The sequence below is a fragment of the Quercus suber genome, unplaced genomic scaffold, assembly GCF_002906115.3.
Source record: "Quercus suber isolate HL8 unplaced genomic scaffold, Cork oak 2.0 scaffold_1035, whole genome shotgun sequence".
Lineage (NCBI taxonomy): Eukaryota > Viridiplantae > Streptophyta > Magnoliopsida > Fagales > Fagaceae > Quercus > Quercus suber.
This window is the reverse complement of record NW_027070446.1, coordinates 25,207-50,117: the sequence shown is the minus strand read 5'-3', so window position 1 is coordinate 50,117 and position 24,911 is coordinate 25,207. Positions and strand designations below refer to the sequence as shown.

The 24,911-nt window shown below is 40.2% G+C and overlaps 1 non-coding gene and 1 pseudogene across 1 annotated transcript; both read left to right on the top strand.

Annotated features, from left to right (window-relative positions):
• The first annotated feature begins 132 nt into the window (after positions 1–132).
• LOC112001863 (small nucleolar RNA R71) lies at positions 133–241 on the top strand. The gene has a single exon (XR_002881833.2). It is a non-coding gene; the product is annotated as a small nucleolar RNA R71 (small nucleolar RNA).
• Positions 242–2,320: 2,079 nt separating this feature from the next.
• LOC112037237 (protein HOTHEAD-like) lies at positions 2,321–10,568 on the top strand (annotated as a pseudogene).
• Positions 10,569–24,911: the final 14,343 nt, after the last annotated feature.

The following is a 24,911-nucleotide window of genomic DNA, read 5'->3' as shown; positions in this document are numbered from 1 at the left end:
AAATTCTCAAGAAATTTGTATGCCTCATCATCTACAAGACTCAAAAATCCACCACCATTCATGGACTCAATCATGTTACGATTTGTCTGAGTCAAACCATTATAAAAATATTGTACTAGTCTCCATGTTTCAAAACCATGATGAGGACACTTTAAGATCAAGTCCTTAAATCTCTCCCAACTCTCATAAAATTTCTCTTGTTCATCCTGATAAAAATCTGCAATTTCTCTCCTCAAAGCATTGTCTTGGCCATTGGGAAAAATTTAGAGAGGAATTTTGTGACCAATAGTTCCCATGAAGTGATAGATCTAGGTGACAAAGAATTAAGCCATGCTTTTGCCTTATCCTTCAAGGAAAAGGGAATAAATGCAAGCGAACAGAGTCATCAGTGAAATTCTGGAACTTACAAGTAGCACAAATCTCAAGAAAATCCTTTACATGCATATAAGGGTCTTCTCTATCCAATCCATGAAAAGTAGGAAGAAGGTGAATTATCTGTGGTTTCAACTCAAAATGTGCAGCAGTGGTTGCAGGCAATAGTATGCAAGATGGAGGGTTGGTGGTTATGGGTGAGAACAACTCCTTAAGAGTTCTTGAATCATCTCCTGTTTCTCCCATTGTGGATGAATAATCAAAACTAACAAGACGATTTTTCTTTATCACATATCCAAGTTCTCATACACCAAGCACAAAGAGATAATTTTTTTTTAATTATTTATTTAAAAAAAAGAATTAACCACAACTAGTAGAAGCAAAAATTCAATTAAGACCTAATTTATTTTCCTAACCAAGTCCCGGCAACGGCGCCAAAAACTTGTTGTGAAATTTTAAAATACTCGCAAGTGTACGAACCGTACCAAGTATAGTTTGACAAGAACGAGGTCGAACCCACAGGGACTTGAATGAATGTAGGAAAATTAAATCAAATCTTAACCAAATTAATCCTAATCTAGTTTAATTAAAAATTGGTTGTTTTGAAATTAAATAAACTAAGAAATAATAAAATTAAGCAAATAGTTAAACTAAGCAAAAATATAAAGCAATAAAAAGATGTAAACAATCAAGGGAAAGGAATTAAGGTTTTGGAATCCGCCTTGCAAGTCATATCAGCATATATTTATGATCATTAATTTTTCCCACCTCACTACATGATAATCTAGAAATCAATCTTGCTATCATGGAAAATATTCTCGTTAAAATCTTTATTTTAAAAATCAAAGGCATGTTCTTCTTCGCTTCTTAAGTATAAAACCAAATCATCAATTGTATCCATAGCCAAACAAATCACAAGATATATCCAATTCTAAAAATCAAATCATAACTTGTATCCATTGAAGACAAATCACAAACAGTATCCAATTTTATAATCAAGAATTAATAAACCAAGCATTCAATTAATTAAGACAAATCCTAAATCATGAGAAAAACATGATTGAACTCATATCTAGAATCCCATCTTAGTCAATTGATATGAAGCAAGAACAATTTAAATCATTAAAGAACAACTATTGTGGGAAAAATTAAATCACATAAATATTACTAGTAATCCTTAACAAGGTTTCATCCTCAACCCTAATTATAAATTTAGCTACTCATGGTAATTGAAATAAAACAAAAGAATAAAATACTAAACATTAAACTTAGACAAATAAAATAGAGAAAGAAATAGTCACAATGCTATCATGGAGAAAAGTTACAGAGAAGCCACATGCGGCACTGCCTCTTGCTCCAATTTTCTATTTTGCATCACAGCCCTAGCACTAGCCTCTCTGAATTTTGCCCTAAAAAGCCTTTAAATAGGTCAAGGAATCCTATTACAAGTTGAATTCCCTTTCAGAGAAAATCCCAGATTTTTAGGCTTCATTTTACCGACTATTTTGGCCCATTTAACTTCAGAATTCGGGCTCCTGGTAAACTACAAAGTTATCGCTCTTTAAGTTAGCTTTCCAGCCCAACTTGAATCATCTCGATTGGACATTTGAGCCGAAAGTTATGCCAAAAATACTAACTGATGTGCAGGCTGGAATCCTAATCCGAATTGGACTTGGATTTGGTGCAAATTTCCTTTGATTCCTTACTCCAATTGGACTTAAATTTAATATTCATGCCTGGCTGGATGTAAGTTGGCTTGATTCAATTGGCCTAGCCTCACTTTGCATGTAAAACCCTTCTTACCTGCAACACAAAGATATTACATAATCAGTCACAAAATAACATAAAAGTAAAGCTAAATATGTAGATATGTGAGTATTTTATTGTATATATTTCATGCACATCAGGGATCTTTAAAAGAAATCTCTGTTTTCACTTATGCAAAGGAGATTGCTTGGCTTTTGGTTCTGTAAAGAAGATTTCAGCAATTTTTGATATGGGCTCGCGATGTTATAGCTTTATAGGGGCTATTCTTGTTGGAATTCTCATGTTTCATGGCTTTGCTCACGCAGAAAAAGGTGCACAATATGTTTTAGTTTACAGATTGTTCTCCCCATGAGACAGGGTATAATAGAGACATACACTAATATTCAAGGAAGTCAATACCGTACCGAAGGCTATACGGGTTTGGCCACCGGTACGATATATTTCGAATACCGGTTAATACCGGTGTACTGTTTCGGATTTACCACTATTTTATATATATATATATATACACACATAAAATATAAAAAATAAAAAAAGAGGGAAAACGGTTAATGATATTATTTGTACAACAAGAATCATGTCTACCACATATATTTTATTCTTTCATTTATTTTTTTCTACTGTTGCACGCCTGAAGCTACTACCTGCCAACCTATCATTCCTATTTCCAAGTTCCAACACATCATAGCTTCACATGCTATCTCTTTACAGCCACACATTACCTCTTCCTCTTTCAAATTAATTTTGTCTTCACTCTTCACTCTTTATTTCATTTCTTCCCCATTAGTTACAGATCTCTCTCTCTCTCTCTCTCTCTCTCTCACAGTATCACATGATTCACACCAGTCTAACTCTTTTAGCATGTCAATTTTTTTCTTCACTTCAAACTGATTTCCAATGCATGAATCACCGACGCCTCTCCTCACCACCAATCAGTATTTCGTTGTCACCGATGTGATAAAGAGGAGGCAAAGAGGATAGAAGTTTAGTGTGGAGTGAGAAAAGGTACCGGTTTGGTATTCACTAATCGGCCGAAATAGCTAGATTTTGCCGGTACGAGGCTGGTATGGTCGGTATTTTTTCCGGTACAAAACAAGGGGGCTATCTGTACCAGTGCATTAACTAGCACGGTATATACCGGCCGTACTGGCCGGTACGGTACGGTACGAAATTAAATTCCTTGCTAATATTAGGTTTAACTCACTTTCAAAATGTCTAGGTGGCCTAGCTATATTTTATGCTTTGAAATGTGAGAACACAATATCCTAGTCTTGTAGACTGAACTTGTGTTTAATCAACTATACTTGGTCTAATTGATCTTGTTCGAAATTGAATTGGTGTTTTTTCTATCACACATTGTAAGGAAAAAAGGAAAAGAAAAGTAATCGAAGCCCACACTAATCTTAGGAAATAGTAAATTTAGGATTTTAGTGGAGATTGAGTCATCACCTACTTTGATACTATAATAACTTATTGATTGTCTCAAAAAAAGTTATTAAAAAAATAGTAAAACTAATGATTTAATAATTATTCTAACACTATTCATCACTTTATTGAACCATTTTTATTGTTCCAAATTCTCTTATGTCTCTTTTCCTTTCTACATGCAGCTCCAAACTACACATTTGTTAGAGAAGCAACTTCAGCCCCAGCAATCACATATTATGACTACATAATCATTGGCGGAGGGACCTCTGGATGTCCACTAGTAGCAACCCTTTCACAAAATGCAAGGGTCTTAGTCCTCGAGAGAGGAGGATCTCCTTACGGCAATCCAAACATAACCAACATAGAAAATTTCTCAGACACTCTTTCGGATACGACTCCTACATCTCCTACTCAACAATTCATTTCTAAAGACAGTGTATACAATGCTCGAGCACACGTTTTAGGCGGTGGAACTGCCTCGAATGGCGGATTCTACTCGCATGCTAGCACTCCCTATGTAAAGGAAGCTGGTTGGGACGAGACATTGGTGAACAAATCTTATGAATGGGTGGAAAGTTGGTGGTGTTTAAGCCACCAAATGTAGAGTATCAAGTTGTTGTGAGAGATAGTTCGCTTGAGGCTGGGGTGTTGCCCTATAATGGGTTTACGTATGATCATTTGAATGGGACAAAAATTGGAGGAACTATTTTTGATAAGAAGGGTCATAGACACACTGCGGCAGATTTGCTTGAGTATGCTGATCCAAGAAAGATTATTGTCTATTTGCATGCAACCGTGTACAAGATTTTTTTTAGGTATAATAATGGTAAGGCTTTTTCATTGGGTACTTGCATGATGTCTTACCTATTGTAACATGAGGTGTGTGCATGGGTTCAGTTGGATTGAATTTGAGGTTTTTTCAACCTAACTCGACTTTTTCAAGTTAAGAAATCTCCAATGATCCAATCAAATCCAAATCAGCCATATGATAACTCTAAAACCAACCCAATACGTAGGGATTGGGTTGGATTGTTGGTTTAGAGTAATTTTGTTAGGCATAATAAAAAAATATTTTGGGTTTTTTTTTTTTTTAATTATTCAAACTTATTATTTAATAAATGATTGCAATTTACACAATTGAATCTAACAATCTAAATTCATTTAAAACTATCAAAATTAAACTAGCTAGTTAAGTCCCAAAATCCAAAAATTCATAAACAAAACGAACAACTTTAAAATATAGTATATACTTTTTAATTATTAATAGTGTGGTTGGGTCAATTTAGTTGGGTTGATAGTTTTGTCGATCCTAACTCAACTTGACCCAAATTACAAGAATATTTAAAACATAATCCACCCATCAACCCAAAAATAAACAAAGGAAAAAAAAGAGATAATTTCATCTTGATTATTTTGATGCAGGAACAGAAAGACCACAAGCTTATGGTGTGGTTTTCAAAGATGCATCGGGAGTGTTTCACAAAGCATACTTAATGAAGAACTCAAATTCAATGAATGAGATAATATTATCAGCCGGTGCAATTGGAAGCCCACAGTTATTGATGTTGAGTGGTATTGGGCCTAGTGACCATCTTTAGGCCCATGGGATCAAGGTAGTATTGGACCAACCCTTGGTGGGTCAAGGAATGGCTGAAAATCTGACCCGCTTAGATTGGGTGGAACAAAAACACACCCGCAACCGACCGCCGACCACCACGGGTTGGGTCGGCTGGGCTCAAGGGGGCGAATGGTCGGGTTGGTCGAGTTTAATGATGAGCGACGATGGACGGAGGAGAAGTTCTTTCTTCACGGATTTGGGTTGAAGGCGCCGAATTCGAGTAGATCGGAGTTTATCTTCACCGATCTGAGCCTATCTTCATTGATCTGAGTTAGATCTAACCATATATCGCTGGATATGAGAAAATCTGACGAAGGGGGAGAGTAGATCTTGGCCGGATTTGAGTGAATCTGAGAAAATACCATTGGATCTAAGCGAAGGAAGACCAAGTGTGGCCGGATCGGAGTAAAGTAACACCAGAAAATCGCCGGATCTAGGAAATTTTGGCATTTTTTTAGCATTTTTCGGTTGGATTGGGTGGCTCAGGTTTTAGAGACTGAAACCCGCCACTCGACCCGCCTAAGTTGGGTTTCAGAGAACAGGAATCATCATTGATCGTCGGAGGTGTCGGATTTGGCTGGGACGGGTCAGGTCCGGTCAGTTTGGTCGGTTTGGCCAGGTCTCCGGGTTGCTTGGACAGCCCTAACTATATTGAAGCAATCAATGGACCGAGTCTGAGTTTTTTACTTTCTTCTTTGGCTCAAAGACTTTCTAGAGACCCAGGGCTGTTCGTAAATAAGGTTTCAACTTCCTACTCCATTCTTCTCAGGAAAAAAAAAAAAAAAAAAAACTTCCTATTCCATATTTACATTTTAAAAGTTTAAATTCATTTATTATATCTATAATTGTGTATAATATAAATGACGTATTTTGACACCATGAATGCATAATGATGTCACAAAGTGAAGGACAAAGTTTATCTCCAACCTTTACAATCAAAACTTCAATCAATGCCGTTTGCTTTGGGACAAAGTTTATCTCCAAACTATTTTGTTCAAATCGGATGTTAATTACTATTTGATCCATAAACGTATTTTTATTCATAATTTTTTTATTACAAAAACTTGAAATTTGAATATTTAATTAATAACATAACTATTGATTTTTTATCTTCTTGAAATTTTGTTAGCATGAAAAATATAATAAGAAAATATGAATTTGTAAAAATTCACATTCAATAAAATGATATAAATGAAGTTAGAATATTTTCTCTTCAAACTAGTTTGGAGAAAAACTTTCTCTCAAAACAATTGGCATTGATTGAAGTTTTGATTGGAAAATCCACATGGACTCCCTTCTGCCTATTAAATTCAAAGTAAGCTGATGCATATTCAGTAGTCCATGATGTGAATTTTTAAACAAGATATGAATCTATTTGTTCTTGATCGTAACAAATCAATTACTAGCCAGATATATCATTGTGTTTTTCATTGGAACACATTTGCACATTACATTCTCAAAATGTATAGGATAACTCAATTTCAAATAAACACTGATATAATTATATTTGTAATTATTTACATAAGATAAATATTAATTCAAATCATAATCATGTGCATTCTCTTAATATATTGGATAGGAGAAAATTTAGGAGGTACAACATGAACTATGCTTAGATTTTTTTCGTATCGAATAAGTTTATCTACTTAAATGAATAAGGAGTTGTAGGGAAAAGGGCCCAAATTCATGTACTGGGCCTTGGGCTTGGCCGAGAACCTTGTTTGTCCGGGGGGATAAACAGCAGCGAGGATGTCAAGCTCAGAACCCCATAAGTAAAATACAAATGGAAGGTCTGAGAAAGTTGGTCCGAGGAGGATTATCTCCTCAAATAAGCAAGGCATGGATCAAACGTATACCTTATCATTCAAGGTAACCTTCCAGGACGATCTACTGATAGAGACAGGTGATATAATCGTGCAAAAGGGATGGGAGCTCAAAGGAATCTAAGGAAAAGCTACTACTACCGCATTGAATGCACAATAGCTACTTTTTTAGCTGCATTTATGTGAAGAAGACCCTTGAACAGTGCTGCCTTGGCTACCATGACTCACAGAGAGTCAAATGGGGCATCTGATGGGATAGGCACTCAAGTGAGGGCTCAGATGATCAACAAGTGTAGAGTCAACATCGTCTAAAGGGAGCTATATAATGTAAGAGATCCTCCATGAGGAGGGGGATCGAAGAATTAGGAAAGAACCCTGTAGCAACCTAGAACCAGACTTGTAATAAAGCTTTAAGGGAAATACCTAAGAATCAATCTCCTCAGACTTGGCTGAGGACATTTTTCTTTAAGGAAATGTCTATTATCTTTCCTTCCTTGTCATTAAAATCTATTAGCTTGTCACTTGATTCACTAAAACCTAGTTTTCTAACCCATCTTCTACAAATTTATTATTTTGGGCTTTTTAGGCCAAAGTCCACACCATTGTTGGGCTTGAAGTTCAAACCGGGTCCTTACAGGAGTAATTACAGTAAACCCACTTGTGGTTAGGGCTGAATTCACTTTGTCTACCCATGATTTGAAAAGTATTACTTTACCTACCTAAGATTTGCTCTGTTTGTTTTCCGTAAGCCACTTTGCTAAAAACAAGGGTAAATATGTATTTTTGCACTCTTTTTATGTCTCTCTCCTCCCAAAACAAAACAAAAATAAAATAAAAAAAAAAAAAAAACGTACATAATCAAAAGAAAATAAAATAAAATCAAAAGAAGTCATTTGTAAAAATTTAGAAACTTGTTGTCTCTCTCCTCCCAAAACAAAAAAAAAAAAAAAAAAAAAAAAAAAAAAAACGTACATAATCAAAAGAAAATAAAATAAAATCAAAAGAAGTCATTTGTAAAAATTTAGAAACTTGACTCAAGAACTTTAATAGATCACAAATTATGGGCCCGGGATAGAAAATTTTCTCCCGGATTTTTCATCCTCATCATGCCAAACAATGGAAAACACTGTTTTCCACCCTCTTTTCCTCCTTTTGTTTTCATCCTCCCTATTATCTTCCCAACCAATCACAGTGTAAAGGCAAAATATACTAAATCTTGACTCTATCCATTTTTTAGTTTTTACTTGATTTCATTTATTTCTCAGGCTCTCTCTATCTCTCCTCTCCGTCTCTTTGTCTCTTTGTCTCTTTGTTCTATCTTTGTCTCTCTCATTTCTTACTTTGGTTTAGATTGGTGATAGCTTTGGGCCAGAGTGGGGATAGTGGAGGAGCACAAGAATGGCTGTATGGGTTTGGGTTTTGATTTGTGGAGGAGGAGCACAGCTGCCTTAGGTTAGGGTTTGAAGGAGAAGTGTGGCATATGGGCTGTTGTGGTCGATCTGAGATTTGCGTTGTTGGGATGGTCACGTCTTGGTTGCGGTGTGGTCATGGCTGGGGTGGGTCATTGGTGTTGCTGTTGGTGGCTCTCTTTCTTGCTAAAAACCCAAACCCTCTATCTAAGCCATTTTTTGTTTGATTTAGGGATTGGGTTTCTTTTAGTTGTTAGGATTTGAAAAAATAGAGTTTGGGGCATGGCTATTGAATGAATCATGGGTTTGGATGTGTGTGGCTGTGTTGGTTTTTGTATGTCTGAGCTCCTACATCAAATAAAGTAGTAATGGCTGCTTTTGTACAAAAGACAAAGGGGACAAAAATGGCTTGCTTCATGCTGCTTAATTAACATCCTTTTGTAGTAGAAGAGGCATCTATTCACAATCTTAAATGAGTTATCAAATACAGTTTAAATCAACAATTTAAACCCTCTTCCCAAAAAGTTGTTGGTCAAAATACTTACGGTGATAAATTAGAAACCAAGATCAATACAAAACTTTAAAGAAAAACAATACCATTTATTAAATTCAAAATTGCAACAGCACTTGTATTAAATGTTGGTTGTATGGAGGAGAGGACCAACCACACAATAGCTTGGTTGCTCTAAGCTTTTAATGTCTCTTGAGTAAATGGGTTTAATGCAGTTGGTACGAATTGGGGAAGGAGTTTGGAGCTTTTTTTTTGGTTTCTTTGATGGTGGATTTTTTATTTCAGACAATGAATTTATTTGTTGGTGGATTTTGATGGTGGTGGGTTTCACTATTTTGATGACTAGTTTCTTTGACAATGGATTTCAGACAGTGGGTTTTGATATCGGGTTTCTTTGTTTAAAGAGTTTTTATTGGGTTTGAATTGGTTGGATGTTTTTGATTTTTTCAAAACCCTCTTTTTCGATCTTATTTTCTCTTGGTTTTGTTTTGTTTTTATTATTTTTTATTTTTTTATTTTTTATTTTTATTTTTTGAGAAGAGAGACATAAAAGGGGGTAAAAATACATATTTACCTATGCTTTTAATAAAGGTGGTTATGAAAAACAAGCAAAGCAAATCTTAGGTGGATAAATTGATACTTTTCAAACCACATGTTGGCAAAGTGAATTCAAACCTAATTATAGGTAGGATTAATGTAATTACCCAATGAATAAATTAAATTTAAAAATAAAAACTGACTTTGCTCAAATTGCAGACTGACCAACCCCTCACAGTGCCCACAAAAGCAACAGCTGAAGCTGCTGAAATCATAAATGCCATTGCCAAGGAGAGTTTTAAAGGTGGTGTGATAGTTGAAAAAGTCACAGGTCACCTCTCCACAGGCTATCTCGAGCTTCGGAACACAAATCCGAATGACAATCCAGCAGTTACCTTTAACTAGTTCAAAGAACTAGAGGACCTAATGAGGTGTGTTCTAGGCATGAGGACCGTTATAGAAGTAAATGCATATCCATTTTCAAAGTTCCGGTATAACAACATGACAATGCAGGCACTGATAGATATGATGGTGAGTTTACAATTGAACAAAAGGCCGCGACATCCTAGTGCTGCATATTCCTTGGAACAGTTTTGTATAGACACTGTCATGACCATTTGGCATTACCATGGAGGTTGCCAAGTTGGTAAGGTTGTTGATCATGATTATAAGGTTCTTGGTGTGGATGCATTAAGGGTCATTGATGGTTCAACATTTTTACGCTCACCTGGGACTAATCCTCAAGCTACTGTTATGATGCTTGGAAGGTAAAAGCTAAAGCCAGTGGAAAATAGAGAATTTAATCATTTAACTATTACTTTAAGACTTAAATTTCTCTTTAATGGGTCCAACATGCATGATTTTAACCTTAAAAGTAAGAGACAGAGTGGAGACAATGTTTAATTAAACTTTAATAACACATACGATTAAGATATTAAGAAATAGTAAATTTGATCGATTAAAATTTATTTCCACATTCTATTAGTCTTAACTTGCAAATTTTCCCCTTTGGATGCAGGTATATGGGAGAGAAGATTTTGCATGAAAGGTGTTCACATGGGAGGAAGTAGAAGATGATTTTATACTTAGATTTTACAAGCATCAGGGGGGGGCTTAATGCATTTGGGGGCTTAAGGTGAATATTGAAATCAATGCCTTTTATATTTTTAAATATGACTTTTTAAAAAATAAATATTTCTTAAACTCTATTATCTTATTTTAGATGCAAGATTATTACTAATTAACAAGAACCACGTATAATTTTTTTAAGAAAGTCTATAGACACAAGAAATTTGACAAAACTTTTCACATATTTTAATGTAGTAGATTGATAGTGGTAATTAAAAGAATAATGTTAGTAGTGGATCTATGTGAGAACTAGTATATAGCAATATACTTATGAAGTTGTATTCAGCTATACGCGACTCAATGCCATGAATGCTTCTAAAATTTCATGTAGACATTTTTACTTTTTTAAGTTGTTAAAATTTGAGTTTATAGCAAAAGCTCAAGTTTGATATTGAAAATGTTGATAGCTAGAGAAAAAATTGTTAGTAGGAAATCAACTGGTGAGGCACTAAAGTAGTCACATTACACATAAAAGGAGAAGTCTCCTTTTACCTTTTGAATTTCACTCAGAAAAAGGAGAAGTCTTCCGGGCTATCTTCATCAAGTGCCCAGGAACACTCTGTTAGGACTGGGACGTTATCTTTTAAGGAAGTCCTTTTGCACGCTAACATGGAGGCTATGGACACATGCTCTACAGAGGTAGGGGATGAATGGACCACAGATCCTACTAAGGACGCTTCAGACCTGTTGGATCTGACAATTCATTTGCCTCCACACGTCAGAGAAAAGATCTATGCACCTTGGAAGAATAGCCTTATCGTCAAGGTGGTGGGTAAGTCCTTTGGTTATAAAGCTTTGTTCTCATGCCTGACTAGTATTTGGCGACCCAAAGGTTATTTCTCTCTGATTGACCTTGGCTATGAATTTTTCCTAGTTAAATTTACCCAACTTACGGACTATTTGACTGCCTTTGAAAAAGGCCCCTGGTTTGTGGGCGAACACTACCTATTTGTGCACAAACAGGAACTTGAATTTCAGCCCGCTAAGGCCAAGGCTACTTCCTTAGTTGCCTGGATAAGGTTACCTGAGTTACCAATCGAGTTTTTCCACCCAGAAATACTACGGTCCATAGGGAATAGGATAGGTCGTTTCATTAGAATCAATGCTATCACGAATACCGTAGCTAGGGGCAAGTTTGCGCGTATTTGTGTTCAATTAGATATAGACACTATGACATCACATAACCATCGGATCCTTTACCCAGTCCATCCAATATGAGAATCTCCCTACCTTATGTTATACTTATGGTCGAATAGGACACTTGAAGGAAAACTTTCTAACCCTGTCTCCGGACATTAGTGCTAATACAAATAGTGGGGTTGAGATTGTCTCTCTCAAGGCTGCCATGGATCCACCTACTGAATTTGGCCCGTGGATGGTGGTGACACGCAGACATGTCAACCATCGTATTGATAATAGACCTAAAGTGGGTAGATTGACCAAAGTTGCTACTAACAATATACGTCACTCAGAGACACCAACATCATGACACCCACTCTTGAGCAACGTGCTCAGATTCCACTCCCAGCCTCACCTCTCCCGTTGACCATATAGCATTCCCCGAATCTGCTGTGAGTTAGTCTCATCATGCTTCCATGCATAATAGGTTTTCAACCCTAGTTGACCTAGCTGAGGATTCTTTGAACATGGAAGCTGGGGAGAGTGATACACTAATGGTGCCACCTGCTCTTGTTACCACCTCAGCTGACCCGGACACGTCTGCAACCACGTTATCCCCACTTGGAAACTCCAATCCATGCAATTCTTCAACTATATCTGGCTCTTCCCTCCCTAGTAACACTTATTGCCCTACTTCAACCTTGTCCTGCACTTCCTCTTCTCTCTGTGATGGCGCCCTCGTACACACTCCCTTACTCCCTCGACTCAAACTCTCCTCCATCTTCACCTTTCCCCCGCCACCCGAATTCTAGCACCAGTAACCTAAACTTGGATGCTCCACCATTCCTTCCTGCGGAGCTGGTAGAGATTCTGACCCCGCACATGTCTCTCGTTTAACACCCCTTTACTCCACTACCCATCCCCATCTTACAGATAGCTCTTCATCCCAATACGTCAATTCAATGGCATGCTCGCACTATCCCTACTCGCATAGATGTGCCCCTTTCCCACCTTCAAGAATGGGGGATGATGAACCAAGCGGAGATCCCACTGTCACCCCCACCCCCCCTCTAGCCTCTCCGGAGTGTCCTCGTCACCTCCGTCCTCGACATCTGCCAGTAAGAAGGGTCTCCGCTCAGTCACGAGACCTACCATCCCATGCACCAATATCCTAGCCTTTGGAAGTGAAGTGCTCCCCTATCCTATCTTCAACTGCCTAACGGAGGACGAGTTTATGTTCTCAGTGGAACCACAAACCAACATGCTTGTCATCACTCGGTTCCCCGAGGCGCTAAAAACTATCACCGTCAGTGTGATATCCTGTCTGGGTAGAGTGATGTTGCCACCACAATACAATATCTTTTTGGATCATTTGAGTAAGTTGCATCCATCATCGACCAACTCGCAGGTGGGGTAGAGCGGTCCCTTTTCCTCACAGACACCTCTTTTGAGCCCGTTTCCAAATCCTCAATCTCCATCCATGAAGATAGTGACTTGGAATGTTAAGGGGGCTGGGAATGCTCGGTTCCGTCTGAATGTACAAGATCTGATTAATGCTTACAGTCCAGAGAACTTGGTGATCCTTGAACCTAAAATTAGTGGAAATCATGCAGAACATGTTATTGGGCAAGTGGGGCTCCCTCGTCACTTCTGTGTGGACCCAATTGGCCTTTCAGGTGGTTTGTGGGTGCTATGGGATGACTGTCGGTGCAATGTGGATGTTGTGCAGGCAACGGATCAGAGTGTGGCCATGCTGATCAGGGTACCTTCTCTTCCCTTCCCTTGGTTATTTTTGGCAATATATGCTTCTCCCCATTTACATAAACGCCTCCTTCTCTGGCATCATTTAGAATCACTTGCTTTAGATTTATGTTTCCCTGGTTGGCTATGGGAGATTTTAATGAACTTCTTAACTCCTCAGAAAACTAGTTGGTCGTCCTCTTATTCCCTCACGTGTACTGGCCTTTCATTCATGCCTTTCTAAGTGTGGTCTTTTTAAAGTTGCTTCCAGTGGGCCCAGGTGTACTTGGACTAACAAAAACTGGGATTGGTGTTGTCATATTAGGGAACGTTTAGAAGGGCTTTCAATAACGCGGACTGGCAATTGGCCTTTCCAAAGGGCCATTGCTTAACTCTCCCGAGGCTTCATTCTGACCATCACCCGATCATGGTGTCCACAGAGGGGTGGGATCCACATAGACCAATGAAACAATTTCTTTATCAACCTATGTGGCAAACACATCCTCTGTTGTGCCAGGTAATGGCAAATTGTTGGTCCAACCATGAAATATATGTCCATGACTCGGCCCAATATACTGTTGAGTTTTATAAAAAGATATTTCACCTTCAAACCTGTCTATCTGACTAGGACACTAGATATTTGGTCAGGTGGGCCAAAATAAGAGGCGTATTCGTGCCCTTTTTTTGGGGGCCCAAAGGGTCTTGAGTCGATACTTTAATCCTTTTTTATTGCACCTGAAGCAACATCTGATTAACCAATATAATACCATTTTATATCAAGAGTTCTTGTTGTGGCAAATGAAGTCCCACATTTTATGGCTTTCCTTTTGGGATGCCAATACCAAATTTTTTCATATATAGACCAAAATTAGACAAGCGAGGCAACAATTGCTACTTTGAAAAATTATGACGATACATGGATACAAGGACCATAACTCCATGAGTTTGTGGTTAATCATTTAAGTGTTTGTTCCAATCGGGTAATAGTGGTGAGATATCATGTCCAGCTTCTTATTACTCTTCTTTGGAATTCCATATCCAGGATTTCCAAGATAGATTGAGTCACTCCCCTAGAGAGTCGAAAATCTTGTCCACTCTTTGTTCCATGCACCCTTTAAAATCACCAGGTCCGGATGGTTTTCAAGCACAATTTTTCCAAAATAACTAGCAAGTTGTTGGTAGGGAAGTAACAAAATTTATTCAAACAATCTTCATTACTTCCCGTATTCTAGGGGATTTAACACGGGTGAAACTTGTTCTAATTCCCAAAGTCCCCAATCCTAAATCAGTCTCTTAGTTACGGCCTATTAGCGTTTGTAATACCCTATATAAATTGCTTACCAAAATCTTGGTTACCAGACTTAAAACCTTCCTTCCTGATATGATCCATCTGTCATAAGCTGGCTTTGTCCTAGGACGTAGAGCAACGGATAATTATATTATAACTGAAGAACTAATTCATTATATTAGTCAACGGAAGGGCAACACACACCTGTTGGCTACCAAAATTGATTTAGATAAAGCTTATGACAAGTTAGAATGGTCCTTTATTAAATATACCTTGCTCTTTTATCAATTTCTGACATCCATAATAGACTTGATAATGGCCTGCATAGCATTAACTTCTATCTCTATTGTTTGGAATGGCAAGGTAAGTTCGGCTTTTCAGCCTACTAGAGGCATCCGATAGGGCGATCCCTTATCGCCTTACATCTTCATTCTGTGTTTAAACCACCTTTCCTTATCGTTATATGTGGCTCTACATACTAAACAACTGAAACCTATTCAGGTGGGTAGACGATCTATTGATTTCAATCATATCCTTTTTGCTGATGACATCTTTCTTTTTGCTCACGCAACTGTTAAAGAATGCGATGTTCTTTTTAGTATATTTTCCCATTTTTGTCAACTCTCGGGTCAGATTTGTAGTTCCTCTAAATCCAAGCTCTTCTTCTTTAGAAATACCCCTATGGATATCCAATCCCAAATAGCTTCACGAGTAGAGATGCCTATAGTAACCAACTTGGGGAAATATTTAGGTATGCCCCTACTCACTAAGAGGAAAACTACGAGTGATTACCAACCTATCCCAGATAGAGTTCAAAATCAGATCCGAATTTGGCAATCTAAACTAATCTCTCAAGTGGGCCGCCTTACCTTGATTAAATCTGTTTTATCCCCGCTTACTTATTATCCTATGCAGACTACAATCCTTCCCAGAGGCATTACTACCAAAATAGATCAGGTGACCTGTGGGTTTCTATTGGGGGATACGTCAAATCAAAGACACCTTCATATAATGGGTTGGGATACTATTACTCGATCCAAAATGCATGGGGGCTTGGGGATTAGGAAAACAAAAGAAAACAATGAAGCTTTTTTAATGAATCAGGCCTGACGGATTTGGTCTAATCCAAGCTCCTTATTGGCTAAATTCATCAACCACAAATATTTCCATACCTCTTCTTTCCTTCACACTCACTCTGTAATCGGCTCATATGCGTGGAAAGCTATTTTGAGGGGTCAAAACTTACTCCAAAAGGATCTTAGATGGGTGGTTCGAAATGTTCGTAGTGTAAATCTATGGTTTGATACTTGCCTGCCATTGGACCCTCTTAAAAGTCTGGTTCAGGGCCCATTACTATGCCAGGAGTATGATTACAGGGTGGATAGCTTGATTGATTCAAACCAACAGTGGAACCTATCCTATTTGAGTATTAGCCTGCCAGTAGAGGTTACCAATTTCTTATATGTTTTGCCTCTCCCTTATATTCGGTCCTCTCTCCCCAATAGTCTTATTTGGAATCATAACTCGGGTGTTTGTTTTGTGAAGTCCGTATATCAAGCTTTAGTAACTAGGACTAGTTTGGACCCTACGTCTCATTCCTGGTCCTGGGTTTGGAAATTAAGAGTGCCTCCTAAAATTCAGATCTTTATTTGGAAATGTGCACACCATAGAATCCCCACCAAATCCATCATTTTCTCTCATTCAACAAATGCTTCTCAACTCTGCCCTCGGTGTCAGGAAACAGAGACTCCTTTGCATGTTCTACGTGATTGTGCCTTCGCTAAAAATATTTGGTTATCGTATGGCCAGTCGTGTCTATTGCCAAATTTTTTCACCCTTCCCTTCCAGTCTTGGTGTAAAGTCAATCTTTCCATTCCTAGTGTTTTTTATTACGTACCATGGTGCATTGTGTTTGCTTTCACGATCTGGGCAATTTGGTTAGGTCGTAATTCGTATATTTTTTAGGGGAGGTTTATTACTCATGACAAACTAAAGAGCAATGCCTTTTCTCATGCGACAAAGTTTTTTTTCCTTAGCACAAGACCAACTCTTCCTTCACAAAAATATGTGGAGGAGGTTGTCCGTTGGATCCCAGCTTTGATTCCTCATATCACCATAAATACTGACGATAGCTCAAGAGGGAACCTAGGGCCATCGGGTGTGGGTGGTTTGGCTCGGTCAGCATCTGGGTCTTGGTTGTGGGGTTTCTTGCTAAGGCTGGGGTTTACAAATAACACCATGGCTGAGTTATGGGGCATCAGGAGCGCACTTTTGCTAGCTTGGAATAGAGGCTATAGGGGGGTTACTTTTCAAACTGATTCCCTCCTAGAAACTAAATGGTTGACCACAAATATTGAGGTTCCTGTAGAGTTTTCTAATTTGGTGTTTGATTGCATGTTGCTTCTCAACAGGTAGTGGGAAACTCGCGTTGAGCATGTATGGAGGGAAGCCAACAATTGTGTAGATGTGCTGGCTAAATGGGGTGTTTCTCAACCTGAGGAGGAAATTTTGTACAATACCTGCCCCACATTTTTGTGGAAATGTTTTGGAACTCGTTGGGGTTTGCAGCTGCGCAGAGACGTTGAGTCACTTGAAAATTTGCCATTTTTGTAGGATGTTCTCATCTGTTTATCATTGTTCACTGTCTCTGTACTGTAATGTTTTGTTTCGAAGTTTGTGGTGTTTCTGTTTATGGGTAGTGTTATTGTTTAACGTTTGTAGTTGTTTATCTGTTTCTGTTAGCTAAAGTGTGTGGGTTGTAAACTCTGTTCTATTTATTTATAATAAATCCTTTCTTATGCCAAAAAAAAAAAAAAAAAAAAAATTTTTTTTCCTTTCATAGTCCAATTCAGTTTATTTTTCCAATCGTAGTTGGCACAGTAGTGTGCAAAAAAATGTACTATTAGGTAAGACCTATTATGTAATAAAAATGTTGCCCACTGTGGGGCCCACCTCTTTGTGAGGTACCCAGCATATATGCCAGGTACAGGATATACAAGATCCAAGTGAGGACTTTTACCGCATTTTAGCACTAGTACTACTGCTTGAGAATTTTTGAGTTGCCCCCCCCCCCCCCCAAAATTCCCTCCGTCTAAGTTTATTAAATACATTTTTCTATAAGTAAATGAGTTAAATATTTTGTTGTATTTATAATAATTTTTTGAACTACTATATATAGCATAATATAAAGCACAAGAAAAAAAATACATATTTAATTCTAATAATTTTAGTATGACCCCTTAAAATATAATTTTAATTTTGTACGCAAAAAAAAAAAAAAAAAAATTATGTTGGAATCTTATATATTACTTTATATTTGAATAGAGAGTAGAAACATATATTCTTAACTCATGACACTTTCCATGAGACAGAATTTTTTAAAATTCAATTTATTTGAAAGCCGCAATAGTTAGCCAAAAGTTATTGTAGGGACTCAGTTTAGAAAGGTTCCCTAACAATACATTTCTAGAGAGTGGGACGAAGGGTTAGGCCCTAACCAACTAGCAACGGAACACATGCCACTTTTCACCATTGAAGGGAGTGAACCCAATTTACATCTAAGGGTAGCCCCTCGGCATTCGTCCGAGGAGGTCCCCCCCTGCTTTTCTCGCCTCTCTTATATAGTTCTCCCTCACCTATCCCCTTCTGCCTTCTGTCGATCATCCATTGGCCTTCCCTCTGACCGTCCGTCCCATCAGAGGCCCTATCAGTACTCGAGTGGTTCACCATGATCAATGTTACCCTGTCAAGGGGTTACCTCCCCATTAATGCGGCCGGGGGGTTAGATGAGCGCATTCAGTGTGGAGGTGACAACCTGTCCTGGGCCTGTCCCCCACCTGAAATTAGCCTCGGTATGCCAAAGACAGGGATGTCCTCGCGGGGTCCAAAAAGGCATAGGTCTTCATATACCAGCCTCAGACAATCATCCCTTCTCGGCTTGGGCTTTGGGCCAAATACAAGATGGGCCCAGTCTACCAAGCCTACGGGCCCACAATAGCCCCTCAAAATCCTGCTGCCCGTTCCCTCGGACGGGGAGGAGGGTTTTGATTCCTATGGGTCCTCGTGGCCAACGCCCTGGAGAAGTCTTTTCTCCTTCCGCCGACATGGCTAAACTTGGGAGCAAGAGTGGGCCAGAGGTAATGCGGCCCCTGACCTAACCACGGCTACAAAGCGGGCCGAGGATCATACAAAGCGGTGGCAGGATGTCGAGGGCCATCTACGAACTACCAAAGAGGACACTGCCGTCCTGAAGAAAAAGTTGGCCGAGGCAGTCAGCGCAAGGGGTATAGCCGAGTATACCGGGGATGAGGCGATGAGGGCCAAAGACGAGGCGGTATTTGTGAGAATATACGCTGAGCGCTCCGCAGGACAGGCGGAAGATGAGGCTTTTGCCGAGGGGGTCGCCAAGACTGAAGCCATCCTCAAAGCTCAAATTCCCTTCCACAATTTGCGAGGTTGTTCCTGTTGCTTCGAGGAGGGGTCTGCATTACCATCGGCAAGTGAAAGTCATAACGGGGCCGCTGAGGACACATCTGCAGTTGACAGACCTTTCAGGGGGCCAGCCCCGTAGAGCGTTGGAGGGGGCTAGAACCGAGGGTCAAGAAGCGCCCCAAGAGGAGGTAAGGCTTCCTACCAGCTCCCCGGCCACACTCACGGTTCCTCCGATTAACCCTACCGTGAAGGGCCTTCTGAAGTGGCCCCTCCGAGACAAGGTCCCTAGGTGTTAGAAGAAGCCTTTTGACAAGCCTCCTCAAGACAATTTACAAACTGATTTCGAGGGAAACGACATATGGCATAGGACACTGTTATTTGCTTTCTTTTTCATTCCATTTTGCTTCTTGCCTCAGGGGCATTGTAACGAAACTATATACTTTCTGTTTGAAATGAGTATTTACTATTTTGCCTCTAATTATTGATGCTTCTTTTCCTGCCGTACATTAATATTTTGCTCAATACCTTGGTTCCGTTCTGAATTTGGTCTCATGAGGCCATCAGCTATCCTTCAGGCATGAATCCGAGGATCGCATCACAATTCGGCTCTAGCTGACGCTTCGGTTCCTCTGTAAATAGTTAGTCTAACCCTTCGGTTCTTCTGTGAGCAGCTAGTTTCCTCATGAGTTTGAGTCCTTGGACCATGCAATGCCTTGGCTCTGTCTCACACTTCCATTCCTATGTAAGTATCTAGTTTCCCTATAGGTTTAGGTCCGAGGGCCATGCAATACCTTGGTTCTGTCTAGTACCCAGGTATAGCTGAGTGGTTAGTTTCCCATAGGCTTGAGTCCGAGGACCATGCAATGCCTTGGTTCTGTCTAACACTTCCATTCTTCTGTAAGTATCTAGTTTCCCCACAGGTTTGAGTCTGAGGACCATGCAATACCTTGGTTCTGTCTAGTACTCAAGTATAGCTGAGTGGTTAGTTTCCGCATAGGCTTGAGTCCGAGGACCATGCAATGCCTTGGTTCTGTCTAATACTTCCATTCTTCGGTAAGTATCTAGTTTTCCTATAGCTTTGAGTCCGAGGACCATGCAATACCTTGGTTCTGTCTAGTACCCAGGTATAGCTGAGCGGTTAGTTTCTCCACAGGCATTGAGTCCGAGGACCATGCAATGCCTTGGTTCTGTCTAACACTTTCATTCTTCTGTAAGTATCTAGTTTCCCCATAGGTTTAAGCCGAGGACCATGCAATACCTTGGTTTTGTCTAGTATCCAGCTATAGCTGAGTGGTTAGTTTCCCCACAGGCTTGAGTCCGAGGACCATGCAATGCCTTGGTTCTGTCTAACACTTCCATTCCTCTGTAAGTATCTAGTTTCCCCAGAGGTTTGAGTCCGAGTACTAGGCAATACCTTGGTTCCGTCTAGTACTCAGGTATAGCTGAGCGGTTAGTTTCCCCATAGGCTTGAGTCCGAGGACCGTACAATGCCTTGGTTCTGTCTAACACATCCATTCTTCTATAAGTATCTAGTTTCCCCATAGGTTTGAGTTCGAGGACCATGCAATACCTTGGTTCTGTCTAGTACCCAGGTATAGCTGAGTGGTTAGTTTCCCCATAGGCTTAAGTCCGAGGACCATGCAATGCCTTAGTTCTGTCTAACACTTCCATTCTTCTGTAAGTATCTAGTTTCCCCATAGGTTTGAGTTCGAGGACCATGCAATACCTTGGTTCTGTCAAGTACCCAGGTATAGCTGAGTGGTTAGTTCCCCATAGGCTTGAGTCTGAGGACCATGCAATGCCTAGGTTCTGTCTAACACTTCCATTCTTCTGTAAGTACCTAGTTTCCCCATAGGTTTGAGTCCGAGGACCACACAACCCTTAGTTCTGTCTAGTACCCAGGTATAGCTGAGTGGTTAGTTTCCCCATAGGCTTGAGTCCGAGGACCATGCAATGCCTTGGTTCTGTCTAACACTTCCATTCTTCCGTAAGTATCTAGTCTCCCCATAGGTTTGAGTTCGAGGACGATGCAATACCTTGGTTCCGTCTAGTACCCAGGTATAGCTGAGTGGTTAGTTTCCCCATAGGCTTGAGTCCGAGGACCATGCAATGCCTTGGTTCTGTCTAACACTTCCATTCTTCTGTAAGTATCTAGCTTCCCATAGGTTTGAGCCCGAGGACCATACAATACCTTGGTTCTGTCTAGTACCCAGGTATAGCTGAGTGGTTAGTTTCCCCATAGGCTTGAGTCCGAGGACCATGCAATGCCTTGGTTCTGTCTAACACTTCCATTCTTCTGTAAGTATCTAGTTTCCCTATAGGTTTGAGTCCGAGGACCATGCAATACCTTGGTTCTGTCTAGTACCCAGGTATAGCTGAGTGGTTGGTTTCCCCATAGGCTTGAGTCCGAGGTCCATGCAACGCCTTGGTTCCTGTCTAACACTTCCATTCTTCTGTAAGTATCTAGTTTCCCCACAGGTTTGAGTCCGAGGACCATGCAATACCTTGGTTCTGTCTAGTACCAAGGTATAGCTGAGTGGTTAGTTTCCCCATAGGATACGTCCGTGGACCATGCAATGCCTTGGTTCTGTCTAACACTTCCATTTTTCTCTAAGTATCTAGTTTCCCATAGGTTTGAGTCCGAGGGACCGTGCAATACCTTGGTTCTGTCTAGTACCCAGGTATAGCTGAGTGGTTAGTTTCCCTATAGATTTGAGTCCGAGGACCATGCAATGCCTTGGTTCTGTCTAACACTTCCATTCTTCTGTAAGTATCTAGTTTCCCATAGGTTTTAGTTCGAGGACCATGCAATACCTTTGTTCTGTCTAATACCAGGTATAGCTGAGTGGTTAGTTTCCCCATAGGCATGAGTCCGAGGACCATGCAATGCCTTGGTTCTGTCTAACACTTCCATTCTTCTGTAAGTATCTAGCTTCCCCATAGGTTTGAGCCCGAGGACCATGCAATACCTTGGTTCTGTCTAGTACCCAGGTATAGTTGAGTGGTTAGTTTCCCCATAAGATTAAGTCCGAGGACCATGCAATGCGTTGGCTCTGTCTAACACTTCCATTCTTCTGTAAGTATCTAGTTTCCCCATAGGTTTGAGTTCGAGGACCATGCAATACCTTGGTTCTATCTAGCACCCAGGTATAGTTGAGTGGTTAGTTCCCCATAGGCTTGAGTCCGAGGACCATGCAATGCCTTGGTTCTGTCTAATACTTCCATTCTTCTGTAAGTATCTAGTCTCCCCATAGGTTTGAGTTCGAGGGACGATGCAATACCTTGGTTCTGTCTAATACCCAGGTATAGCTAAGTGGTTAGTTTCCCCATAGGTTTGAGTCGAGGACCATGCAATACCTTGGTTCTGTCTAACACTTCCATTCTTCTGTAAGTATCTAGTTTCCCCATAGGTTTGAGTCCGAGGACCACACAATACCTTAGTTCTGTCTAGTACCCAGGTATAGCTGAGTGGTTAGTTTCCCCATAGGCTTGAGTTCGAGGACCATGCAATGACTTGGTTCTGTCTAACACTCTCATTCTTCTGTAAGTATCTAATTTTCCCATAGTTTTGAGTTCGAGGACCAGGCAATACCTTGGTTCTGTCTAGTACCCAGGTATAGCAGAGAGGTTAGTTTCCCCATAGGCTTGAATCCGAAGACCATGCAATGCCTTGGTTCTGTCTAACACTTCCATTCTACTGTAAGTATCTAGTTTCCCCATAAGTTTGAGTCTGAGGACCATGCAATACCTTGGTTCTGTCTAGTACCCAGGTATAGCTGAGTGGTTAGTTTCCCACAGGCTTGAGTCTGAGGACCGTGCAATGCCTTGGTTCTGTCTAACACTTCCATTCTTCTGTAAGTATCTATTTTCCCCACAAGTTGAAGTCCGAGGACCATGCACTACCTTGGTACTGTCTAATACCCAGGTATAGCTGGGTGGTTAGTTTCCCCATAGGCATGAGTCCGAGGACCATGCAATGCCTTGGTTCTGTCTAACACTTCCATTCTTCTGTAAGTATCTAGTTTCCCCATAGGTTTTAGTCTGAGGACCGTGCAATACCTTGGTTCTGTCAAGTACCCAGTGTATAGCTGAGTGGTTAGTTTCCCCATAGGCTTGAGTCTGAGGAACATGCAAATGCCTTGGTTCTGTCTAACACTTCCATTCTTCTGTAAGTACCTAGTTTCCTCATAGGTTTGAGTCGAGGACCACACAAACCCTTAGTTCTGTATAGTACCCAGGTATAGCTGAGTGGTTAGTTTCCCCATAGGCTTGAGTCCGAGGACCATGCAATGCCTTGGTTCTGTCTAACACTCCCATTCTTCTGTAAGTATCTAGTTTCCCTATAGGTTTGAGTCCGAGGACCATGCAATACCTTGGTTCTGTCTAGTACCCAGGTATAACTGAGTGGTTAGTTTCCCCATAGGCTTGAATCCCGAAGACCATGCAATGCCTTGGTTCTGTCTAACACTTCCATTCTACTGTAAGTATCTAGTTTCCCCATAAGTTTGAGTCTGAGGACCATGCAATACCTTGGTTCTGTCTAGAACCCAGGTACAGCTGAGTGGTTAGTTTCCCACAGGCTTGAGTCTGAGGACCGTGCAATGCCTTAGTTCTGTCTTAACACTTCCATTCTTTCTGTAAGTATCTATTTTCCCCATAAGTTTAAGTCCGAAGACCATGCACTACCTTGGTTCTGTCTAGTACCCAGGTATAGCTGGGTGGTTAGTTTCCCCATAGGCATGAGTCCGAGGACCATGCAATGCCTTGGTTCTGTCTAACACTTCCATTCTTCTATAAGTTTCTAGTTTCCCCAGAGGTTTTAGTCTGAGGACCACGCAATACCTTGGTTCTGTCTAGTACCCAGGTATAGCTGAGTGGTTAGTTTCCCCATAGGCTTGAATCCGAAGACCATGCAATGCCTTGGTTCTGTCTAACCCTTCCATTCTACTGTAAGTATCTAGTTTCCCTATAGGTTTGAGTCTGAGGACCATGCAATACCTTGGTTCTGTCTAGTACCAAGGTATAGCTGAGTGGTTAGTTTCCCCATAGGATTGAGTCCGAGGACCATGCAATGACTTGGTTCTGTCTAACACTCCCATTCTTCTGTAACTATCTAATTTTCCATAGTTTTGAGTCCGAGGACCATGCAATACCTTGGTTCTGTTCTAGTACCCAGGTATAGCTGAGTGGTTAGTTTCCCCATAGGCTTGAATCCGAAGACCATGCAATGCCTTGGTTCTGTCTAACCCTTCCATTCTACTGTAAGTATCTAGTTTCCCAATAGGTTTGAGTCTGAGGACCATGCAATACCTTGGTTCTGTCTAGTACCCAGGTATAGCTGAGTGGTTAGTTTCCCCACAGGCTTGAGTCTGAGGACCGTGCAATGCCTTGCCTGTCTAACACTTCATTCTGCTGTAAGTATCTATTTAAGTTTAAGTCCGAGGACCATGCACTACCTTGGTTCTGTCTAGTGCCCATGTATAGCTGGGTGGTTAGTTTCCCCATAGGCACGAGTCCGAGGACCATGCAATGCCTTGGTTCTGTCTAACACTTCCATTCTTCTGTAAGTATCTAGTTTCCCCATAGGTTTTAGTCTGAGGACCACGCAATACCTTGGTTCTGTCTAGTACCCAGGTATAGCTGGGTGATTAGTTTCTCCATAGGCTTGAGTCCGACGACCATGCAATGCCCTTGTTCTGTGTGACACTTCCATTCTTCTGTAAGTAATCGCTAGGCTCCC